Here is a 16,170-nt window from a genome sequence, read left to right as displayed (position 1 = left end):
AGGGAGATGAAGATGAAGTTTAAGTCCCGTGTATTTCAATATTGGTTTAGATTGGGTTTAATAAGCTTTAGCTATCTTACAGTGTTGGGTAGATTCTTATAGAATGCTTATCAATTGCTTGTAATGTTGATTTATATTCAGCCACGTGGAGTAAATAATGTTTGATTAGTTTATTAACGTTTGTGAACCATTTAAAACACAAGATTTGAGCTCCTTTTGTATAGACCCTTGTTATCATTTTGGTGTTACATAGTTGTTCTATTGTTGCGTGTTATGAACCATTTCTGAGAGTTATGGAAGTTAGTTTAGTGTGATGTCTATCATGTAGGTGGATTCATTTTCTAATTCAGTTAGGTCAATTTAACCAGTTGTGTTTATTGAGTCTCTTGTTTTCTTAGCTATTTTCTTTCCTTCATTTTAGTGGTTGTGATTCCTTGTTTTTCAAATTTAAATGTTGTAATTATAAAACCTTTTGTGTTGCAATCCTAGTTTCTTTTGTGTTAAAACCAGCTCCTTTTAGTGTTAAAACTAGCTAGCAATTCAAGTAAGTTGCATGATTGCTTGTTAATTTTACAATTGGTGCAAACTTTCATTTCATATTTCTCATAAACCATGTACAAAGAAATCTCCCAACTTTTATTACTTCTTCAAAAAGTATAAAGAAAACCAAGATCCCTTAACAAAACAGTGACCAAGGGATTACTTGGCCAAGACCAAATATTTATTGGGGCAAATAGTTAACAGAGACAAAGGGAGCAACAATTGAGAGAAAAAACACATCATTCTTATAGAAAACGATTGCTTACTATAATTCAATTAGATTTCTCTAGAATAATATTACAATCAAAGATTTACATGTATAATCATTTACTTCTCAAGGTCACAAATGATCTTAGACAAGTGAACAAATCAGCCATTGGAAACCAACAACCTTGGACAACTATGTAGCGCAAAAAGTAACTCTCATCATTTGGCATTCAACAACCTCCATTCCCTTCTACCAATGTCATAAGATTGCACATCAACAAATTGTAAAAGTAGCTTAAACTTGGCCGCTTCATCCCTGTACACCAGAATAAGAAACCATATCAAGCTCTCTTTTTGTTAACAATTGAAAAGCACATTTTTGTTTGTATTTTGCAACTTGAAGCACATTACTACAACTTGGACCCAAAGATTTACAATCACATATTTTGTACTTCCAAAGGCAAAAATAAATGCAAGAATTTTACAAAAACAGATACGAAGCAATTAGACAATAAATATAAAATTTTTGAAACTAAATTGTTCACTCACTGCAAATATACTCAATATAGGTATTCACAAGATCCAATGAAAATACTACTGCTTTAAGTTTAGGTAAATTTTGACTTTCTTCAAATAACAATATTACTTTGCTTTTACAAAATAATGTTTGAAATCTCAATGATCCAAATTCAAATAAAAGAAATGTGCAAAGCTAGTAATCATTGATGCATTTTATCAAATAGATGAGTGCATAAGGAATGAGCACAAGTTGTAAAATCAACAGGACATAAATTCCTAAATACCCAATACAAAAATCATTCAAGATACATTATTCTATCAAAGACTAACCATAATCATCAAAGAGATCAACATGGATAAATGGATATCAAAGGTATCAAAAGAAAAAAAAAAAATCATCAATTAGAAAATCATATGGAGGACCTGTTTGATAAAAAAAAAATTGTTTCCTATCAATTCAAATCATAACTATTAATCTACACTTTCAATAATTCTGTTATGCAGAAAACATATGTTTTGAAAGACTTCACTAAGAAATAATTTTATAACCATAATCATCAAGTTATTTACACCCATATAACAACCTTATGTGTTTGATCCATGCATGAACCTTAAGCCCATTAAAAGAACCCACTTCCTGACCTAGGCAAAATATGTCTTGTGAGAAAAATGATAAACTTTCTCATCTCCCCCTTTGGCTATTCTGTGACAAAACCCTAAAACAAACTCTAGACTTAATGTGTGGGTTGGAAACAGTTGGAAAACTCACTCACACCTAACTCTAGAATCTGTGAAGCTTTAGAACCATAAGAACAAGTAACTCCTGAAACACAACAACACAATAAGTTCATTGTATACAGAAACTTGTAATGCATATGGAGCAAGCACAATGCGATTATGCACAATGGAATAAAGCAATAAACCATGGCAAGACCAAAACAGGTAATCACTATAGCCAAGTGATCACAATGCTCATTTACACTTGAAATGAACATCCGGACATTCAAGACAATAAACACAAGGTAAATTGCTTGAATGACCAATACTCAACCAATGCACAATACATGAAGTATGTGCATCTAGGAACAATCCTACAACGGGCACAAGAGTGACAGTACTTAGAAGAAAATGCAAGAGATTTAGTTGAAAGTTCTGATTTAACAAAGCACAAAGGCTGCAAAAAGCATGGCACAAACAACAAAGGCCTACAAATTGTGCATAAACAAACCCTTAAAGCTTACATAAGCAACATGGGTACAGAACAACAACATAAAGTGCTGAAACTGAATAACATCATATTATATATGCTGAAATAAACAACTAAAGATAGACAAAAATAGTAAACAAAAGTCTGTTAGCTGAAATCTCCCCCTTTCGTTGAGCTCTCCCCCTGCCAACAGTATCTCCCCCTTTTTGACATGGAATAGCTAGTCGTCATTATCTTCTAGCTTTCTTTGAATTTCATCCAATTGAGTTTGAATCGAAGTGAACTTCGTATCCCATCGAATGCTGAGATGATTCAAGATGGAAGTAAGGTCGGACATATTGGAACTCAATTCATGAACAGAAGCTACAATAGAGTCTAGCTTCTCGTCAGCGAGAAGTGAACTAGAGCGCGAGCCACTGTGGGATGTGGAAGCTTTTGTTTTGATTCCCTTCTTGCTATGACCAATGCTAGCGTTGAATGTGCGCATGTTGATTGGACATGGTTTTGCGCAGGGAAATTCATTATCAGACGGATGGAGCCCTTTACGCTTCAGAATTCGTGAGATGAGACAGCAAAATGGGATGCACATTCTTGATTCGGTTCGTAGAACAGTTTTACAAAGGATATGAAAGATATGAGCACAAATGTCATTCTCGACATCAGAAATCAGATCATGAAGAAACAGTGCATGCCCGAGATTCATATGCCCTGTGCTGGATAGGGGACACAAGTTGTGAAACATGACGATCATGAGCACCCTCAATTTTAGAGGAAGAGATGAAACACTGACTGAGTTCCCATTTTAGGAAAATTCCAGATTTTCCCCAAGAGCTGCTTTAAGTAGTTCTTCATCCGGATGTAGATCATCATAGACCGGTGAGACCCCAAGAATTGGCCTATTGATGTACAAAATCTCTGCTAGGTATGCCAGAGAGATCGAGAAACTTTTTCCTCCAACCTAGCACTTAAGTTCATCTCCTTCAACAATTGCATTGGCATAGAATTCTTTGACCAGATCTTCATATGCATCATCAAGATCAGAGAGGAGATAATTTCAATCCTTGCGTGCAAACCATTGAGAAATGTTGGTGTCAAACAGAGAATGTTGGTCAAAGACTCTTTCAATCAGAGGTGTAGCCTTTTTGAAGAAATTGTCATGAGTCTGAAAGGCAGCATATGATCGAAACCTGTTGGGATCGAACATACCAGATGGGGAACGAGCCCGCTTTGGTGTAGGAGAAAAATCATCAATTTCAATAACATGTTCCTTTCCTTTGCTGCTGCCTCCTTTCACAGCTGATCTTTTGAATGGAGACATTTTAACTCTGCACTATGATTTTACACACACAAGAAACATCAAACAGGACAACAAACATTATTATTAATGTGTCAGTGTCATACCATGTGTAAAGAAGGAAACCCTAAATACTTGACATTTGGGTTCAAAGCATGGCAATGAGTGTGTGTAACCAATCAATACCACAGTAGGTACACAAGATTGAGAAGATCAGTGTACGAACCAGCACAAACAAGCAATATATCCCGAAAATCGGAAACCCATGTACAAACATGGTAAGTCACAACCCACAACAACATCTTCACAAATTAAAAAAAAAAAATGTTCAAACCAATAAGTATGAAGGGAAAGAAAGAAAGCCCATACCTTTTTGTGGAAGATTTGAGAGAAGATGATGTAGAAACGGAGGATTTTTATAGAAAAAGAAAAACTCGGAGTGTTTGAGAGAATAAAATAAGGAAGACAATGAACAGTCACAAATTGTACGAGGGAAAAAAAAATAAAAGTTTTTTTAAAAAATTGTCTTGAAAACGTAAAACACGCATTTTTCGCGACTGGATCAAGTCGCCAGTAAGTCGCCAGGTTAAGCCGCGAAACACTGTGAAGAGAAGAGACTTGAGAAATTTCTCTAAGTGTTTTTCGCGACTGGAAGGTCTATCTGCGAGATAGTCGCGATATGAGCTGCGAAATTCTCTGAGTACTTCTCGCGACTGGACCTTCCACCCGCGAACTAGTCGCCTCACTGACCCACGAAAACAAGAAAACTCAAATTTTAGGAAAAATTTTCTAAGTCTTTTTCACGATTAGTGCATTTACTCGCCAATTAGCCGTGAAAAGTCTTTGAGTGATCTCGCGACTAGGACATGTGATTGGGCCAACCCGCGACTTAGTCACCAAAACAGGAGAACACTGTTTTTGAAATTTTTTTGACCTTTTTGTAAAAACAGAGTACTTTCCAAAAACAACTCAAAACACTCAAAAATCTTTTTGTGTTTGACCAACAAAGATTGAGCATGTGAAAACACATTTAATCAAGTACAATCACATAAATGAATAAGACATTCATTGAACATAGACTTGTGTGATGTGTGTGGATATCAAAAATGGGATAGTCCTTAGTCCAATGTGAAGCTTCAATGATCAATTCAATCAAGGCATATACAACTAGCACTAGATAATGTGATCTATCTCAATTATAGAAACATGCATATATGACCTCCCATAAGTACTTGATAAGAATTCCTTGAAGCTTTACATTTGGCTCCATATTCAACATATCATTTGCAATTTTTGAGTAAAAGAAATCTCATTGAGAGATAGATGCCTGAAATTTTTGATATTTCAATTGATGTGCCTTTGGCTTTTTGGGTATCATTCATACATTTTATTTTGGTCGCTTTCCCTTTTTCCTAGTCGAATACTAGTTTGTGCGACAGGCTTTTGCACCTCTATATCTCTGTTCATTTGGAGATTTACATTTAGAGAGATCTTTTAAGCAAAAATAAATAAATAAATAAAAGGTGGGAAGATAAATAGGCATGAGTCTATGCATGTCTCAAGATCAACAAAATCATTCACTAATCATTCATGACAAGGTTGAAGATCTATTTACAACAGTCACATAGATTTCAGAATTTCTTCCACAATGATATGAGTGCATGAGAGACTAGCTAAACTCGTTAAATGCACAAAACCATAAGTATAAAAGTGCAAGGAAAAACATGCTTTGAGACAAAAACTCAACAAAGTGATCAAACCTTTTGGATTTTCTAATTTTTTTTATGCGTTTTTGGATTTTTGACACAAACATTAAAAACAAAGAAAATTCAGACAAACAGAAGACCCACTCAACAAACCAAAAAAAATGTCATGGAAGATTGAGTTTAAGGAATGATACCGACACCAATTGTCTTGCGCAAGGATTCAAACCTAGGGCCATCAAGAGGTTTGGTGAATATGTCTACCTTTTGATTGTCAGTGTTGATGAATTCTAGACATACTATCTTGTCCTCTACCAAGTCCCGAATGAAGTGATAGCGGATCTCGATATGCTTTGATTTGGAGTGTTGAACTGGATTCTTTGACAGGTTTATGGCACTAGTGTTATCACAGAACACACACATAGTGTCTTGGGAAATTCCATAGTCATGTAATAGCTTTCTCATCCATAACAATTGTGCATAACAATTGTGCACAACAACTTCCTCCTGCCCAGTCAGCATCTGAATATCCCGCCAAACACTCATTCGAATCTTTTGTATACCAAATTGCATAGTTAGATGTGCCATTTACATAGCGAATGATACGCTTAAATGCTGTTAAATGGGATTCTTTAGGAGTAGCTTAAAACCTTGCACATACTCCGACACTAAATGCAATATCTGGCCTACTTGCTGTGAGATAGAGAAGACTGCCAATCATACTCCGATGAAGGGTTGGATCAACGTCAACACCGGCTGCATCTATACTCAACTTTGCCAAGGAACTCATAGGAGTAGAGGTGTGTTTCTTAGAGTCCAGACCAAATCTTTTGACAAGTTTTTTGGCATACTTCTCTTGAGAAATAAATATACCATCTCTTCGTTGTTTCACTTGAAGCCCAAGGAAGTAGTTTAACTCTCCCACCATGCTCATTTCAAATTCCCTCTTCATTTCTTCCGAGAACTTGTAAGCAAGTTGATCAATTGTGGATCCAAAAACAATATCATCCACGTACACTTGAGCAGCAAGAAGGGATTTTTCATCTCTTTTAACAAACAATGTGTGATCTGCTTGACCTCTCTTGAACCCACGATTCAATAGGTAAGTAGTGAGACGATCATACCATGCTTTTGGCGCCTGCTTCAACCCATACAAAGCTTTCTTCAATCTTAGTACATGACCCGGGAAGTGAGGATCTTCAAACCCCTTAGGTTGTTCAACGAAAACTTCTTCATTAAGAAGGCCGTTTAAGAAGGCACTTTTTACATCCATTTGATACAACTTGAAATCCATGATGCATGCTATGGGTAAGAGAATCCGAATGGACTCTAGTCTTGCTATCGGAGCAAATGATTCATCAAAATCTATGCCTTCCACCTGAGTATACCCTTGAGCCACCAATCTAGACTTATTTCGAATAACTTCACCATCTTCATCTGTTTTGTTCTTAAAAATCCACTTGGTGCCAATCACATGTGTATCTTCAGGCCTTGGAACCAATTCCTATACATCATTTCTAACAAATTGGTGTAGTTTCTGGTGCATAGATTCTACCCAATTCTCATCTTTCAGTGCTTCTTCTACCTTTTTAGGTTCAAATTGAGCAAGATAGCAGTTGTATGTTACATGGTTAGCAGTATACTTTGGCCCTTTTCTCAAACGAAGTCCCTCGTTCACATATACTTTAGCAGTAATATTACTTGATGGGTGATTGAGAGTCACTCTTGATGAAGGTTTCTTGGTAGTTGAGAGTTCCTCATCATGAGAAATTGGGATTTGAACTTCTGGTGGAGTGAGAGGACTTGAGACTTCTTGTGTTGATCTAGTCTCTCTTCTTGATATAGAAGGCGTGGACTCCTTTCCAAGTGTTACTTTCTCAGCATCATCACTTAGAGGCAGATTATCAACATCCTTATTTTCCTTGAGTTTGAGCCCCTTTCCATCATCCTCAATTTCCTTTTCAGATATGGCGTTGTCTATGACCACATTGATTGACTCCATTATTGTCTTAGTGCGCTTGTTGTACACTCTATAAGCTCGGCTATTTGTGGAGTATCCTAGGAATATTCCCTCATCACTCTTAGCATCAAATTTTTCCGGATTTTCCCTGTCATTTAGAATGCAGCATGTGCTCCCAAATACTCTGAAATACTTCACCTTGGGTTTCTTTTCTCTCCATATTTCGTATGACGTCTTCTTTGTCCCTGCTCGGAAATAAATTTTGTTACAAATGTGACAAGATGTGTTCACAGCTTTAGCCCAGAACCTTTGAGGTATGTTTTTGTTGAGTACCATGACTCTAGCCATCTCTTAGATCACCCAGTTCTTTCTTTCAACCACCCCATTTTGTTGTGGAGTCTTTGGAGCTGAAAATTCCTTCTTGATACCATGCTCTTCACAAAATGACTCAAATTTAGCATTCTCAAATTCCTTCCCATGATCACTTCTGATTTTGACTATGGGAACTCCTTTTTCATTCTGTAGTTGCTTGCATAATCTTTGCATTTGATCACATGCTTCAGATTTCTCTCTAAAGAATTCCACCCAATAGTACCTTGAGAAATTATCAACTACCACCATAATGTATCTCTTTCCTCATAGGATTTCAGTTCTTGTAGGCCCCATTAGATCAACATGAAGAAGTTCCAAACACCGTGAGGTAGCAATCACATTCATCTTGTGATGGTTTGCTTTTGTTTGTTTCCCCATTTGACATGCTCCACATATGGTCTTTTCCACCTTTCCAAACTTTGGAAGTCCTTCAACTACCTCAAGTTTGGAGACTTTACATACTTGTTTGAAGTTTATATGTCCAAACCTGTGATGCCAAAGTTTCAGCATATCAACACGAGCACTTCTACATGAGATGGGTGCCGTAGGGACTACTCCATAGCAATTATCAGTAGTCCTATTTCCCTCCAAGACTTGAATCCCTTTTTCATCAATGATTATGCACCCCTTCTTTGAGAATTGAACAAAGAACTCTTCATCACATATTTGAGTAATGCTTAAGAGATTTGCCTTCAATCCTTTGATGTATAGCACTTCTTTCAATAAAGGTAATCCTGGTATTTCAACCGTTCCTTACCCGAGAACTTGAGCATGACTCCCATCACCAAAAGTCACATAGTCACGTGCTTTCTCTTTAAGAGTCTTAAATAGTTATTTATCTCCTGTCATATGACGCGAACATCCACTATCAAGATACCATAAGCACAAATTAAATACCTTCAATGAGGTGTGCACAAACATACAAGCATGAGACAAGCATTCTTGACCACCAAACAAAAATTCATTGTTACTTTCCATGCTTTTTCCAGATTAAATTTTCTTTTTCAGATTATCAACCTTTTCATGCAATGTTCTATTTCTCCTTTTGTATTTCTCAATCAAAGAATTAGACTCACATAGACTATTGTGTAGAATATGGCTCTTATTTTCAAAGTATTTCAGCAAGTGAATGAACATCCTAGCATGTTTTCTGGATTTAATTAGCTCTAAAAGTTCATTTTTAGAATATTCTTCAAACATACTCATAGAGTCATTATCACAGACACTTAAACCACAATTCAGCATGACCCTTTTTATAGCTGCATCCATTGCCAAAGGGTATAGGATCGCATTTAGGTAATCAAACCACAAAGAAAGCACCTGCTCTGATACCAATTGAAAGTTCAATATGGGTATGAAACACCCTTAAACGTTTAGACCACAAAATATAAAAATACCAATTCAAGCTTTATATTAAACAATTAATGTGCGAAACATGATAATAAGCCAATAATAGAACTGATAGACAATCTAAGCCAAATATAAACACATCCACAACAGAAAATATAAGGCAAAGATAAAGGGAAGAACGATGCAAACACACGGACAACACACGATGTGTTATCGAAGAGGAAACCGAATTCCTTGGCGTAAAACCTCTCCGCCGCCCCCCAAGTGATGATAAAATCCACTAAAGAATGTAGTTGGGATACATGAACAGCAGAAGACCCCCCAAGCCTAATCTACCCAGGTACCTAAGCCTTCCAAGCTTCTTGCTCCAACGAGGTTACGCCGAACCTATTTCTTCTTTAGCTTCCAGGATTCCGCTACTTGACCATAGCATCAACTAATGTATATTGGTTCCTTCCAAATTGCTTCCCTCAGCACCAAATAAACCTTCTCACAGACATGGGTGTGGTGAGATAAGGATTTGGTAAAAGACCTCTCAAGGGTATGACAATGGAGAGAAAGAGAGTAGAGGAATTTGTAGAGTTTCTTAGATGAAGATTGGGGATGAGGCATTCTTGTTTTTCTCTAGGATTTTCTCTCACAAAATTCTCTCTGAAAGCTCTCTACATTTAGTGGGTATAAGGATCTATATATAGTGAGGTGATATGAGAATACAAAGAGACACATTTTTGCCAAACAGGGTAAATTGGCAGCTTGGTCTCGCGGCTTGTCCAAGTCGCGAAATCAAGTCGCGATGTAACGGCCTGGCCAGCCTGAGACTTTTGTCTTGTAGTGTGACAGCTGGCGCAACCCTTCAGCTTCCCTGCGTGCATCTCACGTGCCTGAAGTTGGCAACTTGCAGCCGCGAGCCACCCGCGAGTCCTAGCCACGAAGCTCTGCTTCTTTGCACATATTTGAGCTTTTCTTCACAACTTCTCACATACTACCATTATGAAAGTTCAATATGGGTATGAAACACCCTTGAACGTTTAGACCCCCAGAAACAAAATACCAATTCAAGCTTTATATCAAACAATCAATGTGCGGAATATGATAACAAGCTTATAACAGAATTGGTAAAACAATCTAAACCAAATATAAACACATCCACAACAGTAAATATAAGGCAAAGATAAAGGAAAGAGAGATGCAAACACACAGACAACACACGATGTGTTATCGAAGAGGAAACTGAAGTCCTCGGCGTAAAACCTCTCCGCCGCCCTCTAAGTGGTGATAAAATCCACTAAAGAATATAGTTGGGATACATGAACAGCAAAAAACCCTCCAAGCCTAATCTACCCAAGTACCTAAGCCCTCCAAGCTTCTTGCTCCAATGAGGTTACGCCGAACCTATTTCTTCTTTAGTTTGCCGAATTCCGCTACTTAACCATAGCATCAACCAATGTATATTGGTTTCTTTCTAAACTGCTTCCCAGAGTACCAAATGGACCTTCTCACAGACGTGGATGTGGTGAGATAAGGGTTTGGTAAATGACCTCTCAAGGGTATGACAATGGAGAGGAAGAGAGTAGAGGAATTTGTAGTGTCTCTTTAGATGAAGATTGGGGATGAATCAATCTTGTATTTCTCTAGGGTTTTCTCTCACAAAATTCTCTCTGGAAGCTCTCTCAATATGATGGGTATAAGGGTGTATATATAGTAGGGTGAGAAGAGAATGCAAAACGTCAATTTTTGCCAAACAGGGCAAGTTGGCGATTTGATCTCACAGCCTGGCCAAGTTGTGAAATCAAGTCACGACGTAACGGTCTGGCCAGATTGGAACTTTTGTCCTGTAGCGTGACAGCTGGCACAACCCTTCAGCTTCCCAGTGTGCCTCTCACGTGCCTGCCTTTCGCGGCTTGCCAGTCGCGAACCACCCGCGAGTCCTAGCTGCGAGACTCTGTTTTTCTTGCATACTCTTGAGCTTTTCTTCACATCTTCTCACACACTACCCTTACAATTTTCCCACCTAAATACAGGGTTTCTAAGTGCTAAATTACAAGCAAATTGGTCACGGAATAAAGCCAATTAAATGGTTGATTAGATTCAACCTTACACTTTACAATAATCCCACCTAAATATAGGGTTACTAAGTGCTTAAATTACAAGCAAATTGGTACGGAATAAAGCCAACATGATGGTTGATAATTTTCAACCTTACACCTATCAATTCAAATCATAACTATTAATCTACACTTTCAATAATTCTGTTATGCAGAAAACATATGTTTTGAAAGACTTCACTGAGAAATAATTTTATAACCATAATCATCAAGTTATTTACACCCATATAACAACCTTATGTGTTTGATCCATGCATGAACCTTAAGCCCATTAAAAGAACCCACTTCCTGACCTAGGCAAAATATGTCTTGTGAGAAAAATGATAAACTTTCTCATTGAGGGAATGAACATTAAATTACTCTACTCTTGTGTACGAGAAGTAGGAACTAAAACAGAGAACTATAACAATGGAGTAACGACTACTAACAGAATATCTAACTGACTGGCCTAATCCACTAATGAAAACATGACAAATGCCAAAGCCTAACTGATTAAATACAATGCATATACGACCTACAGATTGCTACAAAAACTATGGCTATACTACTTGTCATTTACTATGTTTGCAACATTGCTGAAACTGAACCAATGAATAACTTGCAACTTTGACTTGTTAATGTGTAGTAAATGTGTGATCTGATTTATTCCATTGCCATGTTTCATTCACTGCAAGTTTGCAATTTAATCCATTGCTAGCTTTATTTTTAAACTTTAAAAGGGTTAATTTTTTAAATGTGTGATTTGATTTTCTTCTTTAAATGTAAAAATTTTTTATCATAAAAATCCACAAATAGTTGACTGAAGTAGTGCTTGCTCATAGAAATAGAAGGGATACCTTTAATGTGCAATGCTCATAGAAATAGTGCTTGCACTTGGTTACAACATCGACAAAAGGCTACCTGCAAATGAAACAGAGCACCCACAAACCAGAAAAGAAACAGAAACAAAGCACTCACAAACCAGTGCAAAACCATTTTAACCAAATGTTCAGATTTCAAACACACAACCCTATGAATTTTACCACAATGAAGAGAGGAAAAAAAATCCAACCCTGCTTATCATCCAAATGTTCTTGTGAACAACAGTCGATTATGTAAGAATGGAATAAAAAATTTTAAATAATTAATTGAAGAAAAGAGAGCAAAATGAAGGAAGGTAAATCAAGGCAAGCTCTGTATTTTTGCCCCTCAAAAACACATTCGACTTTCTTCCATTGACCCTTCACATATTTCTCTAAATACCATCTGTACATTAAATTTTTGTTGATGAATAAATAATAATAAAAAGCCCCTTTTTCCCTAATAAATTAAAAAAGAAGAAGGATGGATTCGGATTTGGAAGTTAGAACCTGTTGAAGCAATTGTGGTAGGTAGCTCTGAGATGGGCTAGGGATATGGCTGTACGCCAGCAACAGCATCTTTGTATGCCATTTTGTTTTTTTTTTTTTTTTTTTTTTTACTGATTAATTTCTCAAATAAAAAGCTCTAGTGCAAATATATATATATACATACATAAAAAGCTCTAGTGCATATATATATATATATATATTTATATGTATGTATGTATGTGTCTATCTTATTCACATAATGATTTAGTATCATTATGATTAGTATCAATCTTCCCTTCAATTTTGATTTTTAATATAAACTAAATCAACTACTTATTTGGAGCTTGGAGCCTTATGTAAATGATTGTATATTGATAAATGGAGTTTAAAACTCAGTCATATGTTCATCTACTATATTGATAAATCTGTAATGGTGCAGGAACCAACTTGAATTATGTTCGACTCTAAAACCATTGTTTGGAAATTTTAGTATAGAAAGTTAGTACATAACTACTTGGCAACAAGTCAATTATTCCTAAGAGAAAAAATTTACTTCATTCTCAAAAATATATATAAATAACAAACAAAAGATAAAAGAAAATCATTTGAACTCTAATCAAGTAAATTTTGGTTACATTTATTCCTTCTACTCTCCTCTCGTCACATTTACCTCCAATCCAAGTATATCCTGAGGTTTATTGGGTTCTTTATACTTCCAAAATCTTAAAGAGTGTTATTGGAAAACTTTTCATTTAGAAGTTGGCCTATAAGGAGGGTCTTATACGTAGAAACATGAGGCACTGTCTCATTCATGTAAAGAGAGTAAACCAATGTCCTTTCCAATCTCAACAAATATGAGAACAAAATAACATGTTGTTAGATTGTTGTTTTTTGTTGGCTTAGTTCCATGCAAATTTGCTTGTAATTTCTATTCAATTTTTATATAATTTTGTAGATTATTTGTAATTGGGTATATGTAGTGCTGTGAAAACGAAGTCACGCCTGCAAGATGCATTGTACACGCAGTAAAGAATCTTATTTTTGCCTAATTCTTTACGAGACTGGGTACTGTTTTTGGTAAAAAAAAAAAAAAAAAATCAAGGGCCAAGTACTGTTTTTGTTCAAAAAGCTATTATTTGATTGTCTCATTCTATGTTTTTTTTTCATCTGTTTTTCTCATTGCGAGTCCCACTTTATTTTTTTTTTCTTTTTTTTTTAGTATTTTATCTTTTATCTATAGTATTTTTAGCAAAAAATTATGTAAGTTGTTTCCAAACAAAGAATGTTTACACGGATCGCTCGAGTGGTCAAAAGGAAAAGATTAAAAAAACTCTTCCAGCCCTATTTCACATATCAACCCAATGTTTGTTTTGTTGTTGATGTTTACATTTCCAATTAATTTCTCAAGTTTTGAAAACCATGTAGCATGGTTGTAATCTGCAAAGAAAATAGGCTCATTTTCATCCTAGTAGGCATTCTAATTGGTTCCACGTTTTTCAGGCTCCAGCCATCTTGTCGATAAGTTTATCAAGAGAGGGACCATGTGATCTCATTCATTGATCATTTTTAATAATTTGGCAATGGGCAGATGACCTGTCAGGTCACTTAAATTAATAACTTTGCTTCCACTATCTAATTTTTCAGGAAAAAATGATAGAAAAATAGTTAAAAGTGGCTTTTATCTAGTTATCTTTATATTTGGTACCCATTTTTTTTTTTATTAAATTATATTTGGTAGCCATCGTTTTGTCTAGTCCTCTTCATGTAGTCCCTATATCACCATTTGCCACTAATAATTGAAAAGAGAAAAGACCCACATTATAAGGTTAGAAACTTTAGAATTTTCAAAAAGCAAAAGAACAATAATTGCAAAGCTTATTAGTTTACCAAAAAAAAGGAATCTTATGTATTAACTTATTAAAATATTATTGGTATTGACTTGATAAGACTATTTTTTAGAAAAAAAAAAAGAGAAAAAAAAAAGCTGAAACTATAATATTGGTTTCTAAGTTAACAAGTTAAGTGTTGTTGGTCTCTGAAATTTGAAATGAACACTATTAGTCCTTAAAGATTAAAAAATAAGTTCTATTAATCTCCCTATTAACTCTTGTTAGATTTTTAATTATATGTTTAATAGAATAATGAAGTGTCACTTTTTAAATGACTTAAAACAATATATATTAGACTTATTATCTAATCAAAAGTTTTAAAAGATAACTCATTATTTTCTCTTAAGTCTTTCTGTACTTCTATCGATGGTTTTAAAAATCAAATTGGTCGAACAAAAAATTGAAAAAATGAATGATTCCTATTTTTTTTAGTTTAATCGGATCGAACGGATGATCAAATAGATGACATTATAATAGTTATTTAGTAATTTAATAATTTATAATTATATATTTAACTATATATATTTCCTTCTAAAAAATTTTGCAAATATTAATTTAGTTGGTCATCTATTAGATATTGTTTCACTATTTCGTGCTAATATTTGATTGTAAAAACTAAATAAATAAATAAATAAAATAAAAATCTTAGCTAGTAGCAAAGTAGAACATGTCATCCCAATTAATTTCCCCACATACCCTACCTATCTTAATACTCTTTCTTTCTTTCTTTTTTTGTTGACCAATCAATTTCTCTCTCTTTAAATCTATGGAAATCACTAGCAAGCCATAGCCCATGAGTGTCTTTCCTCTGTTGTCTACAACTAGCATGACCATCACTACAAGCCATCATGATAAAGGGACCTCTTCTACTGCAAAGCTACGAAAAAAATGATATCCTCCACTACAATACAAGTTCTATTATTTGGGGCGTGCATGCAAAACTGTGGATTAAAAAGTGTATAATAAACATCACTCAAAAGATAAAGGGTTAGTATTTATTATACACCATGTTACACACACGGATACACCCATTTTTTGAACTAAAATTGTGAGTTGAAAACACAATTTCAATTTAAAAAATGTGTTTATGATAGAGTATGTGCAGTAGTTTTTATCCAAATGCTAAACTAGGAAGATGCATGCATGAGAATATATAAAGTTGTGAAAAGATTTATTTAATTTTTTCCCCTATATAAAATTTATAAAAATATTTTATAAACAAATGTTCTCAAGGCATCTGTTAACTTTTCTTTTTTAGCAATATATTATTCACTAGCTAGACGTATTAAATAATACTATTAAGTAAGAATTAAAAAGTGATAATAGATAAAAGGGCGTATGAGAAACTCTTTGTTTTTTGTTTTTGTTTTTTTTTTATTTATTTTGTGTCACTACTCTTGTTTTATTATGCACGTTCTGGCCCAAAAAATTAAAACAACCTAAAGACGTTAAAAATTTCATAATTTTTGCCACAACTCACTACGTAACAAGTTATGAGTAACAGAGGTAAAATGATAGGTTCACACCTTCACCACTTATAATTTACCATGTGTCGAGTTGTGACAAAAATTATGAAGTTTTTTTTTTTTTTCTTTAAAAAACAATAAAGCCCTAAAGGCCCAAGTTCGGAGTTTGGACCCTCACTGATTAAAATTATTAGGCCCGGTCTACAACGTCAGCTTGTTGACATCCTTAG

The 16,170-nt window shown here is 35.0% G+C and overlaps 1 long non-coding RNA gene across 1 annotated transcript; it reads right to left on the bottom strand.

Annotated features, from left to right (window-relative positions):
• Nucleotides 1-615: 615 nt before the first annotated feature.
• Nucleotides 616-12,632, bottom strand: LOC136069328 (uncharacterized). The gene is made up of 2 exons (XR_010630557.1): nt 12,094-12,632; nt 616-1,063 (listed from the first exon to the last, which is right to left on the bottom strand). It is a non-coding gene; the product is annotated as an uncharacterized LOC136069328 (long non-coding RNA).
• Nucleotides 12,633-16,170: the final 3,538 nt, after the last annotated feature.

Source organism: Quercus suber, unplaced genomic scaffold (genome assembly GCF_002906115.3).
Source record: "Quercus suber isolate HL8 unplaced genomic scaffold, Cork oak 2.0 scaffold_163, whole genome shotgun sequence".
In the NCBI taxonomy this organism is placed as follows: domain Eukaryota; kingdom Viridiplantae; phylum Streptophyta; class Magnoliopsida; order Fagales; family Fagaceae; genus Quercus; species Quercus suber.
This window is presented reverse-complemented; position numbering and strand designations above follow the sequence as displayed.